At 33.9% G+C, this 27631-nt stretch overlaps 1 protein-coding gene and 1 long non-coding RNA gene across 3 annotated transcripts in view; one reads left to right on the top strand and one right to left on the bottom strand.

Annotated features, from left to right (window-relative positions):
- Window positions 1–27631, bottom strand: part of EYS (eyes shut homolog) — a 2089174-nt gene that overhangs the window by 1561412 nt on the left and 500131 nt on the right. The gene's annotated exons all lie outside the window — the stretch shown is intronic.
- On the top strand, window positions 1038–14976 carry LOC117087416. Its single transcript, XR_004438803.1, has 3 exons — window positions 1038–1048; window positions 7805–7816; window positions 14882–14976. It is a non-coding gene; the product is annotated as an uncharacterized LOC117087416 (long non-coding RNA).

Consider the following 27631-nt stretch of genomic DNA (forward strand, 5'->3'; position numbering starts at 1 on the left):
TTGATGTAGAGGAATTATAGCGGTGCATGCTATTTTATAGTCAGAAACATATTTCTTTTAAACAAAATTAGCATATATTTGCATGTAATGCAGATAAAGTGAACAAAATATGTGAAATTATGTAAAACAGCACTTTGAGATGGAGAGGATGCTGTCCCTGTAAAGGCGGCTGTGATAGAACCGATGAACTGTCATCCATGTGCGCCCCTGCTGCAATTCTGCTGGAGGCTTTTAGCTGAATGCACAGCAGTGACCTCCAAAGTTATTTTTAGGTATTTGCATTAAAATTTTGAGAAAAACATTCCCTTGTTTTTACAATACAGACATCCCTTGTTTTATTATTCTTTGCTTAATTGTGCTTTGCAGATGCTAAGTTTTTGAACAAATTGAAGGTTTGTGGAAACCCTGCATTGAGCATGTATTGACTTTTCCAACAGCATATGCTCACTTCATGTCTCTGTGTCACAGGTTGGCAATTCTCACAATATTTCATACTTTTTCATTATTATTATATCCGTTATGATGCTCTGTGTTCAGTGATCTTTTATATTACTAATGGTATTGTCTCAAATTGCACAAACTACACCCACATAAGTCAGATAACTTAAGTGCTAAATGTTGTGTATGTTAGTACTGTTCCACCAACCAGACATTCATCTGTTTCTCTCTCTCTCCTCAAGCCTATTCCATAAGACACAGCAATAGTAAAATTAGGCTAATTAATAATCCTACATGGCCTTTACGTGTTCAAGTGAAAGGAAGAGTAGTGCACCTCTCAGGTTAAATCGAAAGCTAGAAATAATTAAGCGTGGTGAGGAAGGCATATTGAAAGCTGATACAGGGTGAAAAAGCTAGGCCTCTTGTACCAAGCAGCCAAGTTGTGAATTTAAAGAAAAATTCATTGAAAGAAATTAAAAGCATTACTTCAGTGATACAAGGAATGATAAGAGAGTGAAACACCCTTATTATTGATAGGGAGAAAGTTTTTAACAGTCTGTATAAAAGATTAAAACAGTCACAACATTCCCTTATTAAAAAGCCTAATCCAGTGCAAGGCCCTAAGTGTCTTCAATTCATGGAAGGCTGAGAGAGGTGAGGAAGTTATAGAAGAAAAGTTCAAAGGTAGCGTAAGTTGAATCTTAAGGCTTAAGGAAAGAACCCATCCCCATTAATAGAAAAGTGCAAGGTGAAGTCGCAAGTGCTGAGTTGAAGTTGTGACAAGTTGTCCAGGAAAACTACCTGAGAATACTGATGAAGGTGACTACACTAAACAACAAATGTTCAACGTAGACAAAAAAGTCTTACATTGAAAAAAGACATAATCAAGGATTTTTCACAGCTATAGAGGAGACATCATAGACTAAATTCAAAGCTTCAAATCACAGACTGACTCTTGTTAGGGGCTAATGCAGCTGATGACTACATTGAAGCCAATTCAGAATACCATTGTAAAGATTCTGGGGGTCTTGAAGAAAATAGGCTATTTCTACTCTGCCTTTCCACTATAAATGAAACAAGTCCTGGATGACAGCACATTTGGTTACAGGATGGTTTACTCAACATTTTAAACTCACTGTTGAGAACTACTGGTGAGAAAAAAAGATTCCTTTCAAAATATTACTGTTAATATACAACGTACCAGGTTACCCAAGAGCTCTGATGAAGAGGTGCAAGGAGATTAATATTGTTTCCATCCCTGCTAACATTCTGCTGCCCATGGAAAAAGGAGTAATTTTAATTTTAACTTTCAATATTATTAAGAAATACATTTTATAAGGCTATAGATACCATAGATAGTGATTCTGCTTATGGATCTTGTCATATTGAAAAATTCTGGAAAGGATTCACCATTCTAGATGCCATTAAGAATGTGTGATTCATGGGAGGAGGTCAAATTATCAATATTAACAGGAGTTTAATTTCAGTCATTATGAATGATTTTAAGGTGTTCAGACTTTGATGGAAGAAGGAACTACAAATATGGTAGAAACAACAAGAGAACTAGAATTAGAAGCAGAGCCTAAAGATGTGATTGAACTGCTGCAATCTCATAAAACTTGTATAGATAAGGAGTTGCTTATGAATGAGCAAATAAAATGGTTTCTTGAGATGGAATGTACTTCTTGTGAAGATGCCGTGAACATTGTTGAAATAACAACAAATTATTTAAAATCTCACAAAATCTTAGTTCATAAAACCATGGCAGGCTTAAAGGGAATTGCCTTAAATTTTGAAACAAGTTCCATTGTGGGTAAAATGTTGTCAAACAGCAACACATGCCACAGAGAAATCTTGTGTAAAAGGAATTGTGCACCAATGTGGTAAATTTCATTGTTGTGTCATGTTAAAAAATTGGCACAGCCTCTTCAGTGTTCAACAACCACCATCCTGACAGCCAGCAGCCACCAACATTGAGACAAGACCCTCCACAAGCTAAAAGACTATGACTTACTGAAGGTTCAGATGACTGTTAGCATATTTTAACAATGAAGAATTTTTCAGTTAAGCTATACATACCGGTTTTGCAGACATAATATTACTGTGGACTTAACAGAATATAGTTTACTTTAAACATAACTTTATATGCACTAGGGAACAAAAATATTCTATTGCAGTGGTCTAGAACCAAACCTGTAATTTCAATTTAAGTCTTCACAATCAGTGTGCTTTTGTCAGCATGGTACCCAAATATATACTTACATATAAAATGTTCTAAGTTTTCATATAAATTATAAATAAAGGAGGCAAATGTTCAGAGTTCTTAAATTAAGGACAAAAACAAAGATTATATAAGTAAATTCATCTTTTAGTTTATATTTATATATTTATACCCTATATATGCAATTTCTTTTTGAGGTTTGTCTTAAACGAGTAAAAAGTATTTACATGAGTGAAGTGTGGGTTCTGTACACATCTATATGACTAATGTTCATAATATATGAATACCCATACACATGTTATTTATAGTGTGAATATATGCATTGTATCATGAAATATGAATTTATAATCCATACTGTAAAATAATGCAAATTGTATTACTACTTTATAGCATTAATGTACACAAATATATTTAATTTACCAAAAATATAAAGTAAAGGTAAATAATATTTTTGTGAATTTTGAAACATTGTGGTGTTAGAAGCACTAGTTTGCTATTGTGGTTAAGGCACATTTTTATATTAGAATATATTGAGTTTAAAAATAATACAGAATGTTTAACATATTAGCAGTAATTTCTGGGAAAAACCTTTATGAAGTTTATTATAAATAGAATATAAAAATGTGTAAATGATGTGATCAGTAATCAATAGCATGTGATATATAAATAATAAAAACATATAATCTCAAACTGTTATAATTTACTTGGCTTGCAAATATAATATAATATGTATATATTGCAAACATCAAAATTTATTTTTGAGGATATATTTTGAGTAACTTATTCCTGTGACATATTTGGCAAGTGAAAATAAATTATTTTCTAATTCCATTAACATGCAAAACATCACAAAATTAGTAAAAACCTAGTTTGAATAAGCCTACATTTAAATGAGAATTGCTAGATCATACTAATCAATTAATCAACTGCTCAATCTAGAATTTATTAAAGAAGTGAGCCTCAGCAATACTGCTTAATACTTACGGTCCATTAAGCAAGACCAGGTGAATGAGGCAATCAAAATATTTTAATAGTGTATCTGATCAGGAGATAGAAGAATACTAAATGATTTGGTAGTTATTTTTAACAATATGCTGTGCTCTTGAGAAGTAAATGAATCTTACAGGGTTGTCAACTGGAATCCAAAATCGATGTATCATTTTAAACCAAGTCACTTAATTTCTTGATTGTTTTAACCTGAATAAATTTAAGGCTGTATCAATTTTAGACAATTATCCAAATCTAATGTCTATGGTCATTTCATTCCATGAAGAGAAGTATTACGTATAGTAATGCTTTTTTCAAAGACAAGTGAGTTATACATTAGAAATTATATGATCACTTATAATAAGTTATTAAATATCACAATGAGAAATTTACTGTAAAGATTACCAAGCATTCTAAAAAATGCCAATAAATATTTGTCAAACACTCTGCTAGTTGCTCATTTTTAGGGGTGATCAAAATAAACCTGAAACCAGATGATGTGATGGGCTGGAGCAAAGGAAGGGAGTTATTTTAATTAGGATAGTCACAGAAGGCATTTTTGAGGAGGTGATAGTTCTGTTGACATATAAGTAATAAGCAGGAATGCAGTGAAAAGAGCCATGTGAAAAGCCTTTTAGTCTGAAAGAATAAGAAATGCAATCTTTATGAGCATAGAGCTAGGGGTGTCAAAGATGGGTGTAAAAACAAAGCAGAAGCTGGAAAAATAGGCCAAATACAGAAAATACAGAGTTTTCTGGGATGTGGTCAGAAGTTTAGATGTCATGCTAAGGACACTGACATGTCAGTAGGTTAGAAATATCTGATTTAAATACACACTAAAAATACTCTGACTTGCTGTGTGGAGATTGAAGAGTAGAAGCAAAAGCACTGAGACCAACTATGAAAGGTTTTACATTGTCTGCATTGAGAGATCTTGGTAACCTTTACTGAGGATGTTACAGCTGAATTAGATAATGAATAGGTTCAGTTTATATTTTTAAACAGAATAAACTAGATCTGGAGGGTATGTCTGTGGGAGTTGAGTGAGAGAAAGGAATTAAAGAGGCATCTTAATATTTTCCTCAAGTAATTAAGCAAATCAAAAATACTAAAAGACGATAAATGAACATTAGACAGTATGGGGGATAGTTACAAAGCATAAAGTGTTTTATTTCTGCCTCATTATATTTAATTCATCTCTTAAACATACCCTGATAGGGATATTAAGTGAGATATTTAAGACTGACTTTTAAATAAATCAATTACAGAAAAAAATTTTAGTTATTGGCATGCAGATGGTATGGAGCATATTTGATGCTCATGATTCTTCTTTACCTCCTTGCTTTTGTGATACAGGTAAGAATATATTTTTTGAACATATGATTTTGTGTTTGGATATGTGAGTTGCTTTAGCAAAACAAAACAAAACATGAATAGAAGTGACAATGTACCAGTTGTAAGCTTAGGCTTTATTAGACATCAAATATTTTCACTCATTCTTTTTGTGATTTGCCCCTCCGCCATGAGAAGAGCATACTCTGGGTACCTGTTGATCCTGTAATGAAAAACAAATGAATCAGACTTCAACCCAGTCCCAGGCCTAAAGTATTACTCTAGCCACTCAAGATTTGTGAGAAAGACAAATAAATGGTTACAGTTCTAAATCACCGAACTTCAGGGGTTGTTGTTTTAGAGCAGTGTCTCACTGGAAATATTGTTAAGTATAAGTCACATAATCAGTGAATCCTAAATAAAATCATCTAGCCTAGAGTGGAGAAAAAAATTAAAGAAGAATAAGGAGTAGGGCAATCCATCTTTTTTGGTCTGGTAGAGAACAGAAAATGGCAGAAAAATCTTGCAAAATACCAAGGATCCAAAATAAAACAAAGCAAGTGAACAGTGATAGAAATCAAAATAACTTTTTTTCCAAAAAGTAAAATAAGACAACTGTCAGAATACTAATGAGAGGTGGAGAAAAATGAAGACAAATAAGTTATCATTTCTTGACTATGATCTCAGCCTTAATTTACATAGAAGATATATCTTCCAAATTTTGCATGATTTGAAACACATAAAATATTTTAGGGGACTCATAATCTTCAAGTAGGTTTATATGGCATTTAAATCAAGAAACAATAAAACTGTAATCATTTCTGGAGACGTTTAGACATATAAACACACATACATATATTTGGATGGTAGAGATTCACCAATATAGAAAACATGGTTCATGCTGTCAGATTTGACAAAGATTAAAACGATGGTTCCAAATAAATTGGAATGTTGATTTTCAGTAGAGGAAAAATAGAGGATATTGGTGATTGGTAAAACCATACAGAATAGTGCACAACCTAAATTATCTTGGTGAGTAAAATACAGTAGTGTTGTCAAGTCTGCTTGGAAAGACGCTGGATTATCAGCAGCTGAAGAAAAAGATAACATTTTCTTCTACTGAGTTCAGAGAACTGTTTTTTCAGACTAAGAAATGCAGCTTTCAAGTATTAAGAAATATTCCATGAGATTTACCATCTTTTTTTTTCCTTCATTTGTGAAGCACTAGACAAATCATTTTTACATCTGTTTCTGAATTCCAGTGAAATGAAATAGCACAGATGTCAAAGACAATAATTGTATTAGTCTGCTCTCCTGCTGCTGATAAAGACATGCAAGACTAGGTAATTTATAAATAAAAAGAGGTTTAATGGACTCACAGTTCTGTATGACTGGGGAATTCTCACAATCATGATGGAAGGCAAAAGACACATCTTACATGGTGGCCGGCAAGAAAGAATGAGAATCAAGGGAAAGGGGAAACCCCTTTTAAACCACCAGATCTCATAAGGCTTATTCACTACCACGAGAACAGTATGGGGAAAACTGCCCCCATGATTCAATTATCTTATACTGGTCCTCCCACAACACATGGGAATTATGGGAGCTACAATTCAAGATGAGAATTGGTGGTGGTAGGGGGGCATAAAGCCAAACCATATCAATAACTTTATCTTTCTTCCTCTCATCTATAAGCGTCCGTATTGATGTTATATAATCCTATAGCTGTGGGAAAACCTCTCTGCAAAACTACTTTTTAAAACTTTTTACAGGCTCAGATTTTTGCATTTTTATCCTTATTGGTTATGTCAAAAAGACTACTTGCATTTTTTAATGACTGTGATCTTGTTTTTAAAAGCATCACTAAATCCAGAAAAAAGTAATAGTGGAAAAAAAAATCACTCTTCATTAGGTACATTTTTACCATGTACCTACCATGTACTAGACACTCTGCTAGGTACTGAGGGTAATGTTGTGATGATAAATGATAATATGGCTTGACTTTCTGTCCCCATCCAAATCTCACCTTGAATTGTAATAATCCCCACGTGTCATGGAAGGGACCCTGTGGGTGCTAATTGAAACGTGAGGGCATGTTTTTCCCACACTGTTTTCATGAAAGTGAATAAGTCTCATGAGATCTGATAGTTTAAAAAGAAAAAATTCCTCACACATTCTCTCCTATCTGCCACCATGTAAGACGTCCCTTTGCTCTTCCTTTGTCTTGCACCATGATTTTGAGGCCTCCCCAGCATGCAGAACTGGGAGTCCATTAAACTTCTTTTCTTTATAAATTACTCAGTCTTCAGTATGTCTTTATTAGTAGGATGAGAATGAACTAATATAGTAAATTGGCACCAGTAGAGTGGGGTGCTGCTGTAAAGATACCCAAAAATATGGAAGTTACTTTGGAACTGGATAACATGCAGAGGTTGGAACACTTTGGAGGGTTCAGAAGAAGACAGAAAGATGTGAGAAGGTTTGAAACTTCTCAGAGACTTGTGGAATGGTTTAGACCAAAATGCTGATAGTGATATGGACAATAAAGTACAGGTTGAGGTGGTATGAGATGGAGATGAGGAATCTGTTGGAAACTAGAATAAAGATGATTCTTGCTATATTTTAGCAAAGATATTGGTGGCATTTTAACCCTACCCTAGAGATTTGTAGAACTTTGAACTTGAGAGAGATGATTTAGGGCATCTGGCAGAAGAAACTTCTAAGCAGCAAAGTGTTCAAGAAGTGACATGGGTACTGAAAAATAATTCAATTTTATGTATTCACAAAGATATGGTTTGGAATTGGAACTTATGTTTAAAAGAGAAGCAGAGCATAAAAGTTCAGAAAATTTGCAGCCCAATGATGAAATGGAAAAGAATAACCCATTTTCTGAGGAGAAACTCAAGTTGAATTACAGAAATTTGCATAAGTAATGAGGAGCCAAATGTTAATCACCAAGACATTGGGGAAAATGTCTTCAGGGCATGTCAGAGGTCTTCACAACAGCCCCTCCTCCCATCACAGGTCCAGAGGCCTAGGAGGATAAAATGGTTTTGTGTTCCAGGCCCAGGTCCATGCTGCTTTGCGCAGTCTTGGGACTTGGTGCCCTATACCCCAGGTGTGGCTAAAAGGGGGCAACACAGAGCTCAGGCCATTGCTTCAGAGGGTACAAGCTGCAAGCCTTAGTGGCTTCTACGTGGTTTTTGGCCTGCAGGTGCACAAAAGTCAAGAACTGAGATTTGGGAATCTCTGCATAGATTTCAAAGGACATATGGAAACACCCGGATATCTGGGCAGAAGTTTGCTCCAGAGGCAGGGCTCTCATGGAGAACCTCTGCTAGGTCAGCATGGATGAGAAATGTGGGGTTGGAGCCCCCACACAGAGTCCCCATGGGGCACTGCCTAGTGGGGCTGTGAGAAGAGGGCCACTGTCTTTCAGACTGCAGAATGGTAGATCCACTGACAGCTTGCACCATGCATCTAGAAAAGACAAGACACAAAATGCCAGCTTATGGAAACAGCTTGGAGGGGGAATATATCCGGCAAAGACACAGAGGCAGAGATGCCCGAGGCCATAGGAGCCCACCTCTTGCATCAGCATGACCTGGATAGAAGACAGAGTCAAAGAAGATCATTATGAAGCTTTAAGTTTTGGCTGCCCTGTTGGATTTCAGACTGCATGAAGCTTGTAGCCCTTCCTTTTAGCAAATTTCTCCCATTTGAAATGGGTATATTTACCTAATGCCTGTACCCCCATTATATCTAGGAAGTAACTAACTTGCTTTTGATTTTTCAGGATTATAGGTCGAAGAGACTTACCTTGTCTCAGATGAGACTTACCTTGTCTCAGATGAGACTTTGGACTTGGACCTTTGAGTTAAGGCTAGAATGAGTCCAGACTTTGGGGGACTGTTGGAAGACATAATGATTTTGAAATGTGAGGTCATGAGATTTTGGAGGGGCCAGAGGCAGAATGATATGATTTGGTTATGTCCTGACCCAAATCTCACCTTGAAATGTAATAATCCCCATGTGTCTTGGGAGGGACCCAGTGAGAGGTAATTGAATCATGAGGGTGGGTTTTTCTTGTGCTGTTCTTGTAATAGTGAATACTTCTCATAAGAATGATGGTTTCATAAAGGGGAGTCCCCTGCACATGCTCTCTTGCCTGGCATCATGTAAGATGTCCTTTGCTTTTCCTTCATCTTCTGCCATGATTGTGAGGTCTCCCAGCATGTGGAACTGTGAGTCCATTAAACCTCTTTCCTTTATAAATTACTCAGTCTTGGGTATGTCTTTATTGGCAGCAAGAGAATGGATTAATACAAAAGAACACAGAATTTGGCCTCGTTCAACCAAATTAAAACAAGAATCAAATGGACATAAAACCATGAATGTTTTACAAGGATGCATACATAGTGCTAAGAAATACAATATGCCTAATTGGCCTACTCTGGGAAGTCACAGGCATCTTTGCTCAGGAATCAATAATAATTGAGTTACAGAGAAAAATAGGAACTAATTAGATACATAGGATAGCAGAGAAAAGTGAATTTGTCAGGAGAAAATATCACAGTAAGAAGAAATGTAGTGTTGCCAGCTTGAAGAACTAAAAATGGTCAGTTTGTCTGGATAACAAAACATAAGAGAAAATACATGAAGTAAGGGTGAAGAAGAGTTAAAAGTCAGGGTACATAGTACCTCACAACAGAAGAGCTAAACAGAAGTGATTAAGAGTATAGCCCTGGGGATGACATCAACAATGATGGTAAGAATTCCAAAACTCAGTCCCTCTACAAAAGCAATGATAAAATTAACAAAACCTGTCAGAATCAACTGTTCTCAAAGCTCTGGACGGCTAATCAAAAACTCATCATAAATAGGGGAATGTATAATGATAAAAGAAACTGCTAACCAGCCTGCCCAATGTGGCGAAACTCCGTCTCTATTAAACACAAAAATTAGCCGGGCATGGTGGTGGGTGACTGTAATCCCAGCTACTTGAGAGGCTGAGGCAGGAGAATTGCTTGAATCTTGGAGGCAGAGGTTGCAGTGAGTCGAGATCGCCCCACTGCACTCCAGCCTGGGCAACAGAGGGAAACTCCATTTCAAACAAACAAACAAACAAACAAAAAAAAACACTGCCAAATATTAGCAAGAGAACTGATGATATTTTAACTTACCTTCTATCATCTCCCAGTCTCTAGCTGGGTGTTATTTGTGGAGATAAGTGGTCTACATTCCTAGAGTGGCTAGCTTGTGTCAGAGAGGGCACCAATGACTGTTTTCAAAGACATATGATGTGTGTTGACATGTTTGGTGGGTTGCTGAGGGATTGGATATGAAGTCTGCCTTTGTTTTCAACTGCCTAGAAATATTCTCAGGCCAAGAACAGCTCCTTATATCACACTTGGCAAAAGCATCCATAGGAAAATACACTACCACAGTAGTCTGGGACAATGGATACCATCCAGGGCAAGTAGCAGACAGATGAAAAAGCCTGGGAAAGAAGAGACTGGGGAAGGAATTGGCAGGCTGCTTTATAGGGTCCCCCCACTGTGGTACCAGTTGAGCCTCCACAGATAAGACTATAGCCACCCTGGGCAGCTTCCCTGTCTTGGAATGCTAGTTTTCATTGTATACTAGGCTCTGTTCTCCCTTGCTGCATATCTGTAAGTAATATACTCACTTCAGGTAACTTGTACATGAGTGTCTTGTCTCACCAGACTCAAGAAAAGTTGGTAACCAATGCTCTATGAAGTTGCTTCACAAGGTGACTTAACACTACAAACAAGACCTAACAGACATGCACAGGATAGTCCATCCAATAACAGCAAAATACCAACAACAAAATACACATTCTTAATAAGTTTACATGGAACATCCTCTATGCCAAACCATGTATTAGGCCACAGCAGTCTTAATGTTAAAAAAATTGAAGTCATATAAACTATCTTTATGGATCACAATAAGTAACAAAAAAGTGGAGAGTTCATAAATATGTGAAAATTAAATGACACACTCTTAAACACCAATGAGTCAAAGAAGCAATCACAAGGTAAATTCTAAATAAAAAAAAATGTTGAGACAAATAAAAAAGATACACAGTATGCCAGAACTTACAGACTGCAGTAAAGGAGTGCTTGGAGAGAAATTTATATCAATAAGTACCTACATTAAAAACTAAGAAAGTTTCCAAATCAATAACCTAATGTTACATCTTAAGGAATCAGAAAAAGAACAAACTAAACATGAAACTGAAAGGAAGAAAACAATAAAGACTAGAGTGGAAACAAATTAAATCTAGGATTAAAATACAATAGAGAGAATCAACAAAACTAAAAGTTGGTTCTTTGAATTGACAAACCTTTAGCTAGACTGATTAAAAAACAAAAACACCAGGAAAGAATACTCAAATCACTAAAATTAGAAATGAAATTGCAGATGGGGACATTACTGTTATTTTAACAGGAATAAAAGGATATAAAGATTTATAAGAGAATACTAAGGAATACTTAGACAGTTCTATACCAATAATTTATATAACCAAAACAAACTAAACAAATTCTTGAAAAAAACACAAACTACCAAAAATGAGTCAGGAGGAAATATAAAATCTGTCTGGACTTATCATAGGCAAAGCGATTGAATTCATAGTCAAAACCTCCTCAAAAATAAAACGCAAGACCAGAAGGCTGCACTGGCAAATTCTACAGACATTTAAATAAAGTTTTGGAATTTTCAGATAATATCAGTCTTTCTCAAATAGAAGATAAAAGAGTACTTTCTAGCTCATTCTATGAGAACAGTATTACCCTTAATACCAAATTTAAACAAAAGGAACGAGAACTATAGACCAATATATTTTGTGGATATAGTTGCAAAACTTTTCAATACATCTATAATATGTTGAAAAATATAAATGAAATAGAGAATTGAAATATAATAATCAACAAAACTAAGTTTAAAAACTTTTACAATATAACTAAAAACTAATTATAATGTATTGAAAAGATTTGAATCTATATCATAATATATAAACTATAGCAAATATAAAAGCAGCATATTAAAAATGGTAAAAACATTATATACCCTCACCAAGGGGGATATATCATAGAAATGCAAGGAGTTTTAACATAGAAAACCAATCCTTGTAGGCCGAGCACAGTGGCTCACACCTGTAATCCCAGCACTTTGGGAGGTTGAGACTGGCAGATTATGAAGGTCAAAAGTTAGAGACCAGCCTGGCCAAGATGGTGAAACCCCATCTCTGCTAAAAATACAAAAATTTGCTGGGTGTGGTGGCGGGCACCTGTCATCCTAGCTACTTGGGAGGCTGAGACAGGAGAATCACTTGAACCCGGGAGCTTGCAATGCGCCAAGATTGTGCCATTGCACTGCAGCCTGGGCAACAAGAACAAAAAACTCCATCAAAAGGAAAAGAAAACCAATTCATGTAACTTTAATTGAATGAGACCAAAAAACTACATGATTCATTGATGAAGAAAAACAACATTTGGAAAACTCTAATACACTTATATAAAAACAACACTCAAGAAACTATGAATAGAAGGGAGCTTCTTTAACATGATAAAGTGCATTTGTGAAAACCCACAGCTATATTATATTCAATAGCAAAAGATGGAAAGTTTTACCCTTAATAGTAGAAACTAGACAAAGAAATCTGTTTTTATCACTGCACTGGAAGTTTAAGACAGAAAGTTATGCAAGAAAAATAAAATATATCCCTATTAGAAATAAAAATTAAATCTATTTATATTTAAAGACATCATGATGCTGTATATAGAAAATTCTTAAGAATAGTAAAAAAAAAAAAAAAAACTATTAGCATTAATATGCAAACCCAACATGGTTGTAGAATACATATCAACACACTAAAATCAATTGTGTACCTATATACCAGCCATAAACAAATTTTAAAAATTAAAATCTCAGTTCAATTCCAAGAACATATAAAAGATTAAAATATTTAGAAATAAACTTAATCAATGAATACACTAGCCAAGAAGGTGAAAGATTCTTATACTCTAAACTACAGAATATTACTGAAAACAAATTTAAAAAACTAAATAAATGAATATACATCCTGTGTTCATAATGTAACTATATAATGGATTCTCATAACTCAACAACAAAAAGACAAGCAACCAATTTAAAAATGGACAAGGGATGTGAATAGACATTTCTTTAAAGAAAATATTAAACAAATACATAAAAATATACCCAATATCATTAGTCAATGGGGAAATCCGAATCAAAGCCACAGTAAGATCCACTTCACCCTGAGCAGAACAACAATAATAAAAACCTGAGAAAAAACAAGTATCATTTAGGATGTGGAAACATTACGATCTTCATATGTTGTTTATAGAAATATGAAATAGTGTGACCCCTGTGGAAAAGAATGACAGTTCCTACATAAGTTAAAAATAGAATTACCGTATGACCCAGGGATTTTATTCCTTAGTATAAACTCAAAAGAATTAAGAGTAGTTGTTCAAATCAATACTTTTATACAAATTTAGTGGTGCTCTTCACAGTAGTCAAAAGGTAGAAAAGCAGTCATCCAAATAGCCATCAGGTGATAAACAGACAAAATGTGGTACAGCAAACAATGGAATATCATTCATCTATAAAAGCAAAGGAAGTGGCTGAGCACGGTGGCTCATCCCTGTAATCCCAGCACTTTGGGAGGCCTAGGCGGGAGGATCACCTGAGGTTGGGAATGAGAGATCAGCCTGACCAACATGGAGAATCCCGTCTCTACTAAAGATACAAAATTAGCCAGGTGTGGTGGGACATGCCTGTAATCCCAGCTACTCGGGAGGCTGAGGCAGGGGGGCAGGGGAAAGAAGTACTGACACATGTTGCAACATGAAGTAATTTTGAATGTGAATATGACATATTTTATGAATTATTCCAGAATCAATGACATATCCAGAATAGGCAAATTCATAGAGATGGAAAGAAGTTTAATGATTACAGGCGGCGGAGAAGTGACAGTTTATTGGGTATGAGTTTTCTTTCTGTGGTGACAAAACAGAAGACACCACTCCATACCCATTAGGAGGGCTATTAGTTTAAAATGCACATATTAGAATATGAAATAATTATAATTCCTTGCACTGCCTTGTAAAAGTATAAAATGATAAAGCTACTGTAGAAAATGATATGGTAGTTCCTCAGAATATTAGACACAAAATTGAGATATGATCATATTGACATATGATCAAGCACTACTACTTCTAGGTATAAATAAAAGAATTGAAAGCAGGAACTCTTGGCCGGGCGCGGTGGCTCAAGCCTGTAATCCCAGCACTTTGGGAGGCCGAGACGGGCGGATCACTAGGTCAGGAGATCGAGACCATCCTGGTCTACACGGTGAAACCCCGTCTCTACTAAAAAATACAAAAAACTAGCCAGGCGAGGTGGCAGGCGCCTGTAGTCCCAGCTACTCGGGAGGCTGAGGCAGGAGAACGGCATAAACCTGGGAGGCGGAGCTTGCAGTGAGCTGAGATCCGGCCACTGCACTCCAGCCTGGGTGACAGAGCAAGACTCCGTCTCAAAAAAAAAAAAAAAAAAAAAAAAAACAAAGTAGGAACTCAGGCAGATATCTTAACACTAATGTTTATAGGAGCATTATTAATAGCCAAAAGTTGAAGTATCTCAAATATTCATATATTAATGAATGAATAAGCAAAATGTGGTATATCCATAAAATTATTATTCAATCTTTAAAATGAATGAAATTCTGAAATTCTGATACATGATACAGCATAAATGAACTCAAACATTATGCTAATTGAAATAAGCCAGATAAAAAAGGACAAATATTGTTTGATTCCACTTATATGATATATAAATTGAAATTCATAGAGACAGAAAGTAGAAGAGTGGTTACCAGAGGCTGTGGGAAGGAGGAAATAGGCAATTATTGTTTAGTGGGTAGTGAGTTTCAGTTTGGGATAATTAAAAAGTTCTGGTAAGGAATAAGGATAACGGTTACATAACATTGTGAGTATATTTAATACTACTGAATTATATTTTTAAAATGGGTTAAAATGTTAAGTTTGAAGTTACATATATTTTAACACATTTTTCAAAAATAGTTGCACCTATAAAAAGTCTATAGCTAGCACAGCCTTGTATGGAAACAAGGATATACACTTTCTCCATTTCCATGCAACATTGTACCGAAGGTTTTAAAATGGTGAAATAGACAAGGAAAATAAAGGAAAGGCACTCAGACTGAAAAGGAAAAAATAAAAGTATTGACTAATGACATAATTGTCTGTGGAAAATCCTATTAAATCTACTAAAAATATTAAAACTATTACATGTGTTTCACATGTTTATAGTATTTCAGTAACAAAATATATAAAGTAATTTGGGTAAATCTGACACAAAATTTGCAAGACCCATACATTTAAAACTTCAAAAGGTTGTTGAGATAAATTAAAGAATATCCAACAAATAGATTGTAGTCATGGATCATTAATAATACTTTTCCTCTTTTACACTATTGGCTTTTCTGTAACATTTTGGTCCTTTCAAACAGCTTTTAATCATGCTAAAACCCCTACCATTTGAATGAATACTTTCAGATATTAATCCTCCACAAATTGATTTATAGATTAAGTATAGTTCCAGTGAAATTTCTATCAGGTATTTTATAGAAATAGACAAGATGGTTTTACAAATCATGTGAAAACGCTACAAAAAAATGGTAATACAATTGGAGTTCTAACACTCTCTGACTTCAATACTTGTTATGATGCCATAGTAATCACAAGAGTGGTGGTATTGGTAAGACAAAAAGACACATTTGTAAATGACACAGAATTCAGAGTCTACAAATAGACCCTTAGTTACATGATCAATTAATTTTGACAACAGTGTAAAGGCAATTCAGTGGGAAAGAGCATTTTATCAAATGATGCTGGGAGAATCAGATTCCTGTCTTAAAAAAAGAAAGAGCCAGTCTTGATCCATACCTTGCAAGATATACAAAAATTAAGACAAAATGGATTATAGACCTAAAAGTAACCATTAGGAAGGAAGATTCTTGAGAGTAGACAAAATTGAGCAAAGAAACTGGCAGAAGAAAGACCAAGACAACACAGTTTCACCGAAACCAAAGAAACAGAATTGACTTTTAAAAAGAAAAGAATACTTCATTAGATACTGTTGAAATGTTTTACAAGATTAAGGTTAGAAAATGTCCAGTGTATTTAGCAAGATATGGACCATTTGAACAACTAGTGTTGGGGCTAAACAAAAAGAAAAAAAAAGGAAACCGGTTTTAGACAGTAACTTTTAGAAAACAACTTTTTATTTGAGCAAGAGATTTATAGGGAGATAGCATAGCAAGGATGTTGTTGTTGTGTTATGTAACAGTAGAGAATTGAGCATGATTTAAGCTCTTAGGACAAAATTGGTGGAGAAAAGTCAATTGTATAAAAAATAACATGTACTATTAATAAACAAAGTTACAGAAAAACATAAAAGTTGCAGAATCCGGAGCCCTTTGGGAAATTAGACAGAAAGAAGGTTCTCTAATGTAAGAGAAGACAAGAGTGCAGATGGGCGCGGACTTAGATTGAAAGAAGAGGGAGAAATTCATGGATAGTGATTTTATAGTCTGTGTAAGATTGGAGCTGGGTGGCAAGTTGCAGAAATCAGAGGAGGATGAAGAAAAGTGAAAAAACCTAATGTTGAAGAAAGTGACAATGAGTGAAACTGAGAAGTCTCAAGTGTAATATCTGGGCAGTTTGCTGTGTTCAATTTAGATTTGAAATCATGAATTTACTGCAAGATAATTCTACTTTATTTTGAGGTAATACAGTTTTGTGTAATTGCCCAGTTGAAGGAGCAGAATAAAGAACACATGGGTCTTGCCAGAGATCTGTGACACATATATAAATCATCTACGGGTCTTAGGGGAGTGTTCCTAAAATAATCAATCATTTAATTTAATAAGGGGAAATGAAAAAGAAAGGAAAGGCTGACAGACTGTTAGAAAGTATAGGGGTCAATTAACTATGAAAAGTGAATATTTGTACAATAACCACTTGAGTAATAAAGGGTAGAATGCATCACAGACAGCTTGCAGTTTAAACAACTGTTCTTCTAATAACACAATAGAAGTAATCTAAAGATAAATTAAGTGATCAAATCCTTAACAGGAGTCACATTTTTTGCCTTTTTTTTTTTTTTTACTTTCATATGATTTTCTCCTAGATTACATTGTGTTTTTGTTCCATAACTGGACAGATTTTAAAATCCAATAAAGAAAAACATAAAAATAATTGGTGAATAGCAGAGCATCCAGAATGACCGGTCCAGGTTTAGTAACCATCTAATGGGGTCGATGTGTTAATACAATCACTCATGTATAATGCAATTATTCATGTATAATACAATTAGTTTCCCCGAAAAAAAGATTATTTTTTATACAATGCCATACATTTTAATACCTCTTTTAACTTTAATATGACTTGCTAATCCTCCTACCTTAAAAATGTGTTCAGAGAGAAAAAAGTACTATTTTAGTTAAATGAAATTATCAACAATGCAAAATTTATTTTCATGTATTTTTTTTCCTAGAGGGTCTGTATTTGAACAATCGGCCTATCTCACATGTGGAGAGCTGCCCCTCAGTTTTCACATACTCCTGAGTTACAACGTTGACAATTATTCTTCTTTGAGTCATATATTTTTTCAGAGAGTAAGGCCTGAAATTTGTCTGAAATATCCCTCATTTATATGAGTAGAAATTTTAAAATTTGCAGCAATATGCGTGTCAAACCTATCATTGTTTTGGGAAAAAATATTTCATTGTGTTATACAGCATACTTTTAATTAATTGTACAGATTAAGTGATGTTATAATTATCTTTACTGGCAATAAGAAAAGCAAAAAGTGAATATATATTTCATACTAGGCTTACTAACTGGGTGATAATCTGTACAACAAACCTCCATGATACAATCTTACCTATGTAACAAACCTGCACTTGTACCCCAAACTTAAAAGTATATATATATATATTTTTTTTCTTTTCAGATATATATATATCTGAATTTATATTGCTTCTTAAACTATAATATCCTGCATATGATTATTTTTGGCTTATTTCTTACATCAGAAAAAAATAAAATATATAAAAATCACACTTACAATTGTGTATGAAGGTATGCATGTATTTATTTAAATGAAATCCAATCATTAAAACAGTTAAATTCTAAAACTGTTTTATATCACTCAAATTCCCTCTTTGTGATGTTTTATTAAAAGAGAGGATTGGGGAGTGACTCTTTACCTAATTATGAAATGCATTCTTCTGTTGGCAGAGAAAATCTTCATGATGGCTCAAACCCAGTAAAGTCTGTATCACAGATTTCATTATTTTTGCCTTTACTGTAAATATATAAATGGATGAACAGCAAAGGATAAATTTGCTATCAAGCTTTGAGAAAGTTATATGTACAGACAAGTTTTTCTTCTGAAGTGTTGCTTAATAATTAAGTTTAATAATGAAACATTGATAGATATCTTCTTAGTGAAAATATATCATCTCCTTTGAAAGACTCCAGTCATGGGATATATTTATAATTCCTTAAATCCTTAGTTACCAAGGAATCTGCAACTACGCAGTCATATGATTTAAAAACAAATGGCACTCTTAAATCAGGAGAAAGCAAGTAGTGATATGAATAGTTCCGAAGTCTTGTGGTTGAAAAAATATAAAGGCTTCTCCTGAGATTAAGCTGGAAAACTCACATAGCAATTAGTGAATCCAATCTCTATGCGAATGTAGGTAATGTCACTATTGTGTGCAAGACCATATTTAGGTGTTTATATTCTTTTTTAAATGTTCTATATTTATCTTTAAAATACACTATGTAAGTAAAAAACAAGGTCTGTAGAAGATATATCATATTATATACAGTTTCTTAAGCCTTCTCTTTTCTGAAGATCCAAGAGACATATTCCTGATCAGTCCAAGTTGCATATGTCTATGTTTATGTCTCTGTGTTTGTGCATCATTGCGTAGTTTGAGCTACCAGAACTGTGGATGCAGATATAATGTCCAAAAATAAAATATAAATCCTCACTACATGACTACAGAAAAGAAAAAAGTATTACTTGATTTCCCATGAAATCAAGCACGTGGTACTTTTAGGGAACAAATATTGCCTAAAACCAGTGGGATCTACTGTATTAATGGACTCCTCTAAAGTGATTAATTTTTAATAATTAATCTTTCAATTATTTCCCAAAATTCTTAAAATCCAAATTTCTTAACATGCTCTATAATATTCAGGATAAAATCTTTTTGTATGCCCCAGTCTCATTCTTAAACTTTTGAGTAGTTTTAAATTCGCTGAAAAGCTGCAAGATTGCACGAGTTCCCATATATCCCACACGCAGTTTCTCCTAACAGCTTAAGATCTGACATTTGTCACAATTAATGAAAATAGTGATTTATTAACTGAAGTCCATACTTTATTTAGCTTCATTTTTTACCTAATGCCTGTTTTCATTCCCATATAGAATACGTTATACTATTTCCAAATTAGGTCATATTCTAAGGTACTGCAAGTTAGAACTTCAACATATGGATTTGGGTGGTGAGTGATAATTTGACCCATAATAACCCTCAAAATCCTAGGCAATCACTAATCTACTAATAAACTGCCTAGACTTTTCATATAAATGGAATATTACAGATACTATGACTTGTTTTTTCACTTAGCATGTTTTCAAGATACACCAATATTGTCACGTGTCAGTACTATTAATCTCCTCCTGTGAATTTTTCATTTCAGTTCATTATATAATTTCCTTTGTATTTCTTATATCTGTATCTTGTTGATATTCTCCATTTGATATGAAATTGTCATCATGCCTTCCTTTATTTAATCGTAGTGTCCTTTAATTCTTTGAGCATGTTTCTGATAGCTGCTTTGAAGTCTTTGTTGGCTAAATCTACCATGTAAGCCCCATCAAAGATAATTTTTCTTGTTTGCTTTTTCACTGTGTGTGGGTCATATTTTCTTATTTCTTTGCATGTGTCATATATTTCTGTTGCAAGCTGGATATTTTCAGTAATATGTTGTCGCACCTCTGAATACATTACCCACCCCTCCATCTGGCAGTGGTTATTATTGCTGCTGTTCAGTTGGTCATTTGTTTGCATAGTGATTTGCCTGAATTAACACTGTGAAGTATATTTTCCTTGCAGTGTTTTCCCTGATCACATTTTTCTCTTATTTTTAATCTTTGAGTCTAATATCTAGAGGTTGTCCCAGGAAGAATATAGCTATTTACTGTTGAAACATTTTGCATAAGCTCTCCTTAGCCAATTGGAGTTTTACCCTTTTACTGTTAGACATGTGTGTGTGGCTTGGAGGCTGCAAGCATTATTTAGGGCGTTTATGTATGTTTGTCTCACATTCAACGAAGGACTACCAGCTTGGAGGTTCCGTCTCTTATTGTACTTTAGAGGGTGCAGACTTCGTTGGGCATGTACAGTCTTCCAGAAAGCTGAGGATAAGTGTTATTTTATCTTTACGTTTAACTTCTCTAGAAGTCAACTCCATGTCAGGATAATTTGCTGTTCAGTCACTCTTTTGCTAGAAGTTGTGCTTAAGCTCCTTGTGTTCGTTTCTGCCCTGTGTTGATGGGTCTGCATATAGCTTGGAGAATGACTTCATTTCCATGCCTTGTCCTGCTCGGATTGCTCCCGATTGAGGGCAACCCAGCACATGCACACAGTCTTCCAGAAGCCCTGAGTTGACTGTGATCTCCATAGGGACATCCTGGGCTATCTCTCTTCCTGATTCTATCAAATTTCTGGCTGCTCTGTAGTTTTGTGTATATTATGGGTCTACTAGTCTCTTCTTAGTTACTGCCCACCAAGATCTTCATTATTTTTAATAGGGTCCGTAGGCATGGAATTCTATGCTTTCTGTAAAAAGTAAACCCAGTCATCTCAGACAAATCTGCAGAGCTCTTTGACCTGTGGCCAGCCTCTCCTGTGGGCAGAACCTCCTGCCATAGCATCAGAGCTGGGTGGAGGGAAACTTTTTTTTTTTTTTTTTTAAACTCTTAAACTAAGAGTAAGCAGCGGATGGAGGTGGTAGTATTATTTCCTGGTCTTTTTGGTTTGCTCTTTCTATCAAAGAACTCCCGCATTACCAGGGACCTGGGCCACATGCAATCAAAGTCTCAGATTTCTTTGCTTGCTATCCGTCAGGAGAAACTTCCTCTCTATCAGTGAGGGCTATGTAGATATCGTTAGTTTCTATATATGAGAAGTGATGTAGCCTTTGGAGCTCTAATTGAAGATCACCATCATTTCTAGAGCATTAAAATACATTTCCAATTTGAATCAGATTGATTTGTGCTATTTTTATTTAACATCTCCTTTCTACCAATCACTACAGTTGATACTGGAAATGCCAAGATGAATAAGACACAATGGATTCAAAGTATTTATAATCCAATGTAACAGATATAAAAAAAAAAACCACAAATTATACTATTCATATTGTCAATTAGCAGGATAAATATGTACAAAATGTTTGTATAATATGGAGATGCCTGTGTGAGATATGTTGATGCCAAAAAGAAACAATCCCATTAATTAAATTTCCAGGATTTAATGATACTACACAGCTAGTGAAATTTGATGTCTTAAAATTTCTGCAGTAATTTACTAGTAAATTGGGAGTAGATTGGGTAAAAATTCCTGCAAGTAAGAATATAGAATAAAGTCACAGAGGAATTTGGGGCACGATGTGTTAAAATAACTAAAGTAGTTCAGTATGCCTAAAGCCATATTAGGGGTGGGTGAAGAATATTTTAAGGTTCATTAAACTTTTATCTTTGCAGCATTAAATTGTCACAGAAACCAAGATGCATTGGCTAGCATTGCAAGAAAATATTCAGTATATGAGCCTAAGCTAGATGTTCTGCCTTAAAATATTGGTGGAGAATTTTGTGGTTGTACTATTACAGAGGATGTCAAGATTTCATTCTTTAACATGGAAAATAGTATAACTGATTTACATTGTTCAAGTTTCTCTTAAATATGCAGAGAGGTTGTCATCCTTAATCGTACTGTGACTGAGCCACATTTAATCTACTGGAAGTAAATTGAAATAAATGGAATATGTATGACACTGTGAAGAGTGGGATGTATAAATGTGCAATGAAAATATGTGGCTAAACTGCATAATAAGATACCATAAGGAAAAAAGCTATAACAAAAGTAGTTGGTATGAGGGTTGGGCAATTTTTATGCTATAGTTATTTCACATATCATATTTCTCCTTTATATAGTTCATAATGCCAAGAGGTACAAGCTGACAGCTACAGTAGGAAACTGAAGCATGAATTAGGAGATGTAGATTCTAATTCCAGCTCTTTGTTACAATTTTTGTCACTTTGGACGAGTCGCTAATCTTCAGAGTTTGAGCTTCAATATTTTAAGATGGCAAAATTATGTGATTCTGGTAATTTACATTCTAGATTATTTGGCACAATTTTCCTTGATTTTTGAATCATGTGTGCACCTCTTAACAAAGCAAAATATATATATATAGTAGTACTTTGTAATAAATATTACCATTATTATTAGTAGCATTAACTTATTAGTTTGAATTACATCATCATTACTGACATACGATTAGTGACTCTTTAAAGGGAAAAAATCTTGAGGATCCTAATATTGCCAGAATTTCTATTATGTTACTTAAAATGTACAAAAATTGGGGCATATATGTATTAGGCTTACATTTGTGATTCTGCTAATTTACATTTTAGATTATTTAGGAAAATTTTCCTTAATTTTTGAATAATGTGCACCTCTTATGTAACAAAGTAAAATATATATAGTAGTAATTTGTAATAAATAGTATTAGTAGTAGTAGCATTAATTTGTTAGTTTGGATTATATTAGCATTTCTTACATATGATTATTCTTTAAAGGGGAAAAAAAATCTTGAGGATCCTAATATTACCAGAATTTATATTATGTTACTTAAAATGTACAAAACTTTGGGCATACATTTCTTATACTTACATACTCAATTACACCATAACCTAAAATTACAAAGTAAACATAAAACCTATGAAATGGGCCTAGCAAGGTGGCTCATGCCTGTAATTCCAGAACTTCTGGAGGCCAAGGCAGGTGGATCACGAGGTCAGGAGTTTGAGACCAGCCTGCCCAATATGGTGAAATCCCATTTCTAATTAGCCGGGCATGGTGGCGCATGCTTGTTGTCCTAGCTACTCAGGAGGCTGAGGCAGAAGAATTGCCTAAACCTGGGAAGTGGAGGTGGCAGTGCGCCGAGATCGCACCACTGTACTCCACCTTGGAAAACAGAGTGAGACTCTGTCTCAAATAAAAAAAAAAATAACAGTATTATTTTGGCAGATGATGGTTTGTGACTACCAAATATATGTTTGTAACATCTTTATGGTACTGACTTCAGTGGTACAGTTTCTTTTACATTTAATAGGTGGAAACTTTCATGTACTATGACTATAAATCAAGTATTTTACTGTTTTCCTCAAAGCTAACTACTGTGAAACTTTTGTCACAGTAACTTGGGACAATTTTTTATCTTTGCCTGATGTAAGCTAAGCATTTGTAGATTAAATCTCTCTATCTTTTCTTTGGCCAATACAATGAATGTGGTTTTCTGCTTGAGTATTCAAAAATATAAATTAAAATGAATATATTGAAAATGATTAAGTTGGGTATAAGGTGGTAGATGTGCCAAAGATCCAATTGTGTTTATGCTCCTCTCTTTCTCTCACTTGAACATATTAACACGTTTTTACATTTATATTAAATACAAAATGAAAATCTAAAATATAAGGACATAATAGAGAACTGGGTAAACCTGGGTAATACATGTACATTTTCCAGGAATAAGCATATTCCTTTATGCGAAAAAACGAAAGCCAACTAGATTTATGTAAAAATTAGCTCTGCACTTTGCTCACTTTAACTCTTTTTGCATATACCCAGATACTATTCAAGCATATAAGTCAGTGGCCTCTTATAAAGTCTATCATCATGAACACTTAGGACACTACTTGAACTCCAAAGTATAAGGAATGTTTTTAAAATATCACTACATTTTAGAATATTCTCTAGAAACTTGAAAAGTATAGGTTTATATCATTATAATTGAATGCAGATTTTCAGTAGATCTTTCACACTGATCTCAGATATCTAAAAGGAGAGGCATTTGTGCCATTTAGGCAAAAGGGGATTAAAGAAGTGACAGTAGGAAAAAACTGAAAATAAAGAAATACTCCAGCCTGGGTGACAGAGTAAGACCCTGTCTCCATCCATCCATCAATCAATCAATCAATCAATCAAGGATTATGGTAGTGCTATAAACCACATTTGTATAATTGCATGGGCAAACAGTTATGCTTTTGGTGTCTGTTCCTCATTTGTGATACTGATAATAATGGTATGTCCATCTAAGGTCATTATGAGATTTAAATGAGTTCATAAGCAGGATCTGCTGTTTAGGACCCATCGCTAATATTGAAATACTGGTATATAAATTCTTCATTTTTTGAACTAATTATAGATGGAAAGATGTATGGGTATGCAAGAAACTGATATCATCCAGTGTATTTGGTAAAATATTGAGCATTTAACTGATTACAGTGCATCATGGACCATTTTGGCAAAAGAAAAATGGTAAAAATTGACAGTAAAAATTACTGAATTGTGTTTCAAATGATCACAAAACAGTCATGTAAAACCAAAAAGTACAGTTCTCTTTCAATTACCAAGATTTGTTCATAGCTAATGGCTTTAGTTATATTTATATAGACGGAAACATTTTTCTTTTTTACCAAAGTTTGATGTATGTGAATTAAGTTTAAAACCTCAGAACTTTAAAGATTAACAATGTGAATACTATATTATACAAAAGTACTTTGCTATACTTTTATTCATTTTCTATTAATTCCTGCTACATATTTTACTCTCAAATACTATCATGTAAAGGTAATTGCCAGACAAGGTGTATAATCCTTTTAAAATAAAAAATATTATACAATATAAATAAGTAATATTCAAGATAGGCACACCAATACATGAATCAATAATACTAGAATCACTTTTTATCGATTTTCAATTACTATTTCACTCTATCACTTGTCAGAAGAAATAATCCAAAGCATCTTCATGATTATACTGAAAAGTTACTGCATTTTGATATCCGAAGTGCTGGGTTTGAACCCTAGGACTGATAGTTAGTAATTTTGCAATCATACCCAAATTATTAGACCTCTTTAATCATAATGTTCCATTTGTGAAACAGAAGTTAATAACTTTTCTATTCTTTGTGTGTGTGAAAGACAGGGAGAGATAGAACTAAAAGAATACAAAAGCACTTTTAAAAAGTAATGATCCACCATAATGTTGTTATTGCTATTATTACTAATATGATAATCACAATTTATGGTCACATCCTTGAACTCCTCTCAAAAGAAAATTAAAATTCAGAGCAAAACATTTCCATATATTGCTGGTTTTAAATCTTATTCAACACCAACAGGTAGGAATAGCCAAATAATTTTTATGTACTTTTTCACAAAATTTCATTTTAAAGTATTAGAAATACCAATAGATAAAACACTCAAATTGTGGTAGCATAACTGAGATGAACAAATGCTACAATGAGAAGTCAGTTACATGATTAAATGAATATAAAATTACAATGATCATATTAATATGATTAACAAAAGTTATTAGAAGAAAGATAGGATGACAAACAGCTGCCATATTCTTCTCATTATAGTTCAAAAAATAAGAGCTGAGAATACCATAGGCTTACTAAAATTGAGCTTGGCTAAAATATTTTGTCAAGTCATCTCCCATTGCCCTTAATCTCCATTACATTTCTAGTTTTTAAAAAAATGTAAAAAAATTAGTCCGCAGAATGAAAAACTCATGGACAAAGGCCAATACAAGACATATCCTGACTTCACAGGGTGACACTCATTACCTTCTAATCATTTGAAATGACAGCATAAAAATAACAATTACTATAATTTTTAAATTAATAAAGCATTTCTATATATTATTTTGACATAAATGAATCAATAAATTATAGACAAGAATCACCCTTCACATCATGTGACCAATAAGGTTTACATAAATATCTTGGTACAAATTATAATCTGGATACTTTTGTTAACTAAAGGCTAGTTTAATATATAAAAATTATCTGAAAATATAAATGTAGCTAAAAACATAATGCAACTTTTCATATTTTTATTCTATTCAATTGGCTAATGCCCACTCTAAGTTTTTAAAAATTATTTTAAAATTGTTGCCTTTAATCTTTTTTTCACCTACGAAGATGACTCCAGATAAACAAGTAGATATAAGCAGAAATGTACAGAACCTCATTAAAAGAACAAATTTGAAAATCTTCGGAATTTTGTGGGTTTAGAAGCTGGGTGCAGCAACAGTTGATATTAAAGAAAATGGTTTTTGAAATTAAGATATACATATTTATTTGTGAAAGGACAAATAATATTAAATGCATGGCTATATTTACCTCAGCTGTGTAATACAAAATACTAATACCAAACATGTAATTCTAATGGGTAAACTTTTTAAACCTCAAATTACTACCCTGATGAATGTTTTACATTGTACTATAGGCAGAAAAAGAAATCTGTTAAGAAACTAAGATTAATTAAACACTGTGAGGAAAACATATCTGATTTTAAAAATTCATATATTTGTAGCATATATATTTTGATTTTTTTTAATTTCAAGTTTTACTGTAGGTTCAGGGGGTACATGTGCAGGTTTGTTACATGGGCATATTGCTTGATGCTGACATTTCAGGTATGAATGACCCTGTAACTCAGGTACTTGAGCATCATACCTAATGGTAGTTTTTCAACATTTGCCCACCTCCCTCCCTCCCAACCCTTTCTAGTAGCTCCCTGTCTCTACTGTTCCCATCCTTATGTTCACGTGTACTCAGTGTTTCGCTCCCATGTATAAGTGAGAACATGTGGTATTCGATTTTCTGTTTCTGTGTTAATTACCTTAAGACAGTGGCCTCCAGCTACATCCATGTCACTGCAAAGGATGTGATTTTGTTCTTTTTTATGGCTGCATAGTGTACTGTGGTACATATAACCACATTTTCTTTATCCAGTCTACCACTAATGGGTATCTGGGTTGATTCTATGCATTTGTTATTGTGAGTAGTGCTTCAATGAACATACAATTGCATGTGTCTTTTTAGCAGAACAATTCATATTCCTTTGGATACATACCCAGTAATGGGATTGGTGGTTTGAATGGTATTTCTGTTTGAAGGTCTTTGAGAAATCTCTGAACTGCTTTCCACAGTGCCTGAATAAAGTTACATTCCCATCAGCAGTGTATAAGCATTCCCTTTTCTTTGCAACACAATTTTATAAAAGATTTTTCCTCTGAAATATCTACTTGAAATTCCTGACAGTATTTTCCTAAAACATTTTAACATAAATAAATGAATAAATATTTTTTTCTAATTATTTTGTTTTAAATAAAAATACTTATTAATTTCACTTTACATG

The sequence above is a fragment of the Trachypithecus francoisi genome, unplaced genomic scaffold (assembly GCF_009764315.1).
Source record: "Trachypithecus francoisi isolate TF-2019V2 unplaced genomic scaffold, Tfra_2.0 Lachesis_group10, whole genome shotgun sequence".
Classification (NCBI taxonomy): domain Eukaryota; kingdom Metazoa; phylum Chordata; class Mammalia; order Primates; family Cercopithecidae; genus Trachypithecus; species Trachypithecus francoisi.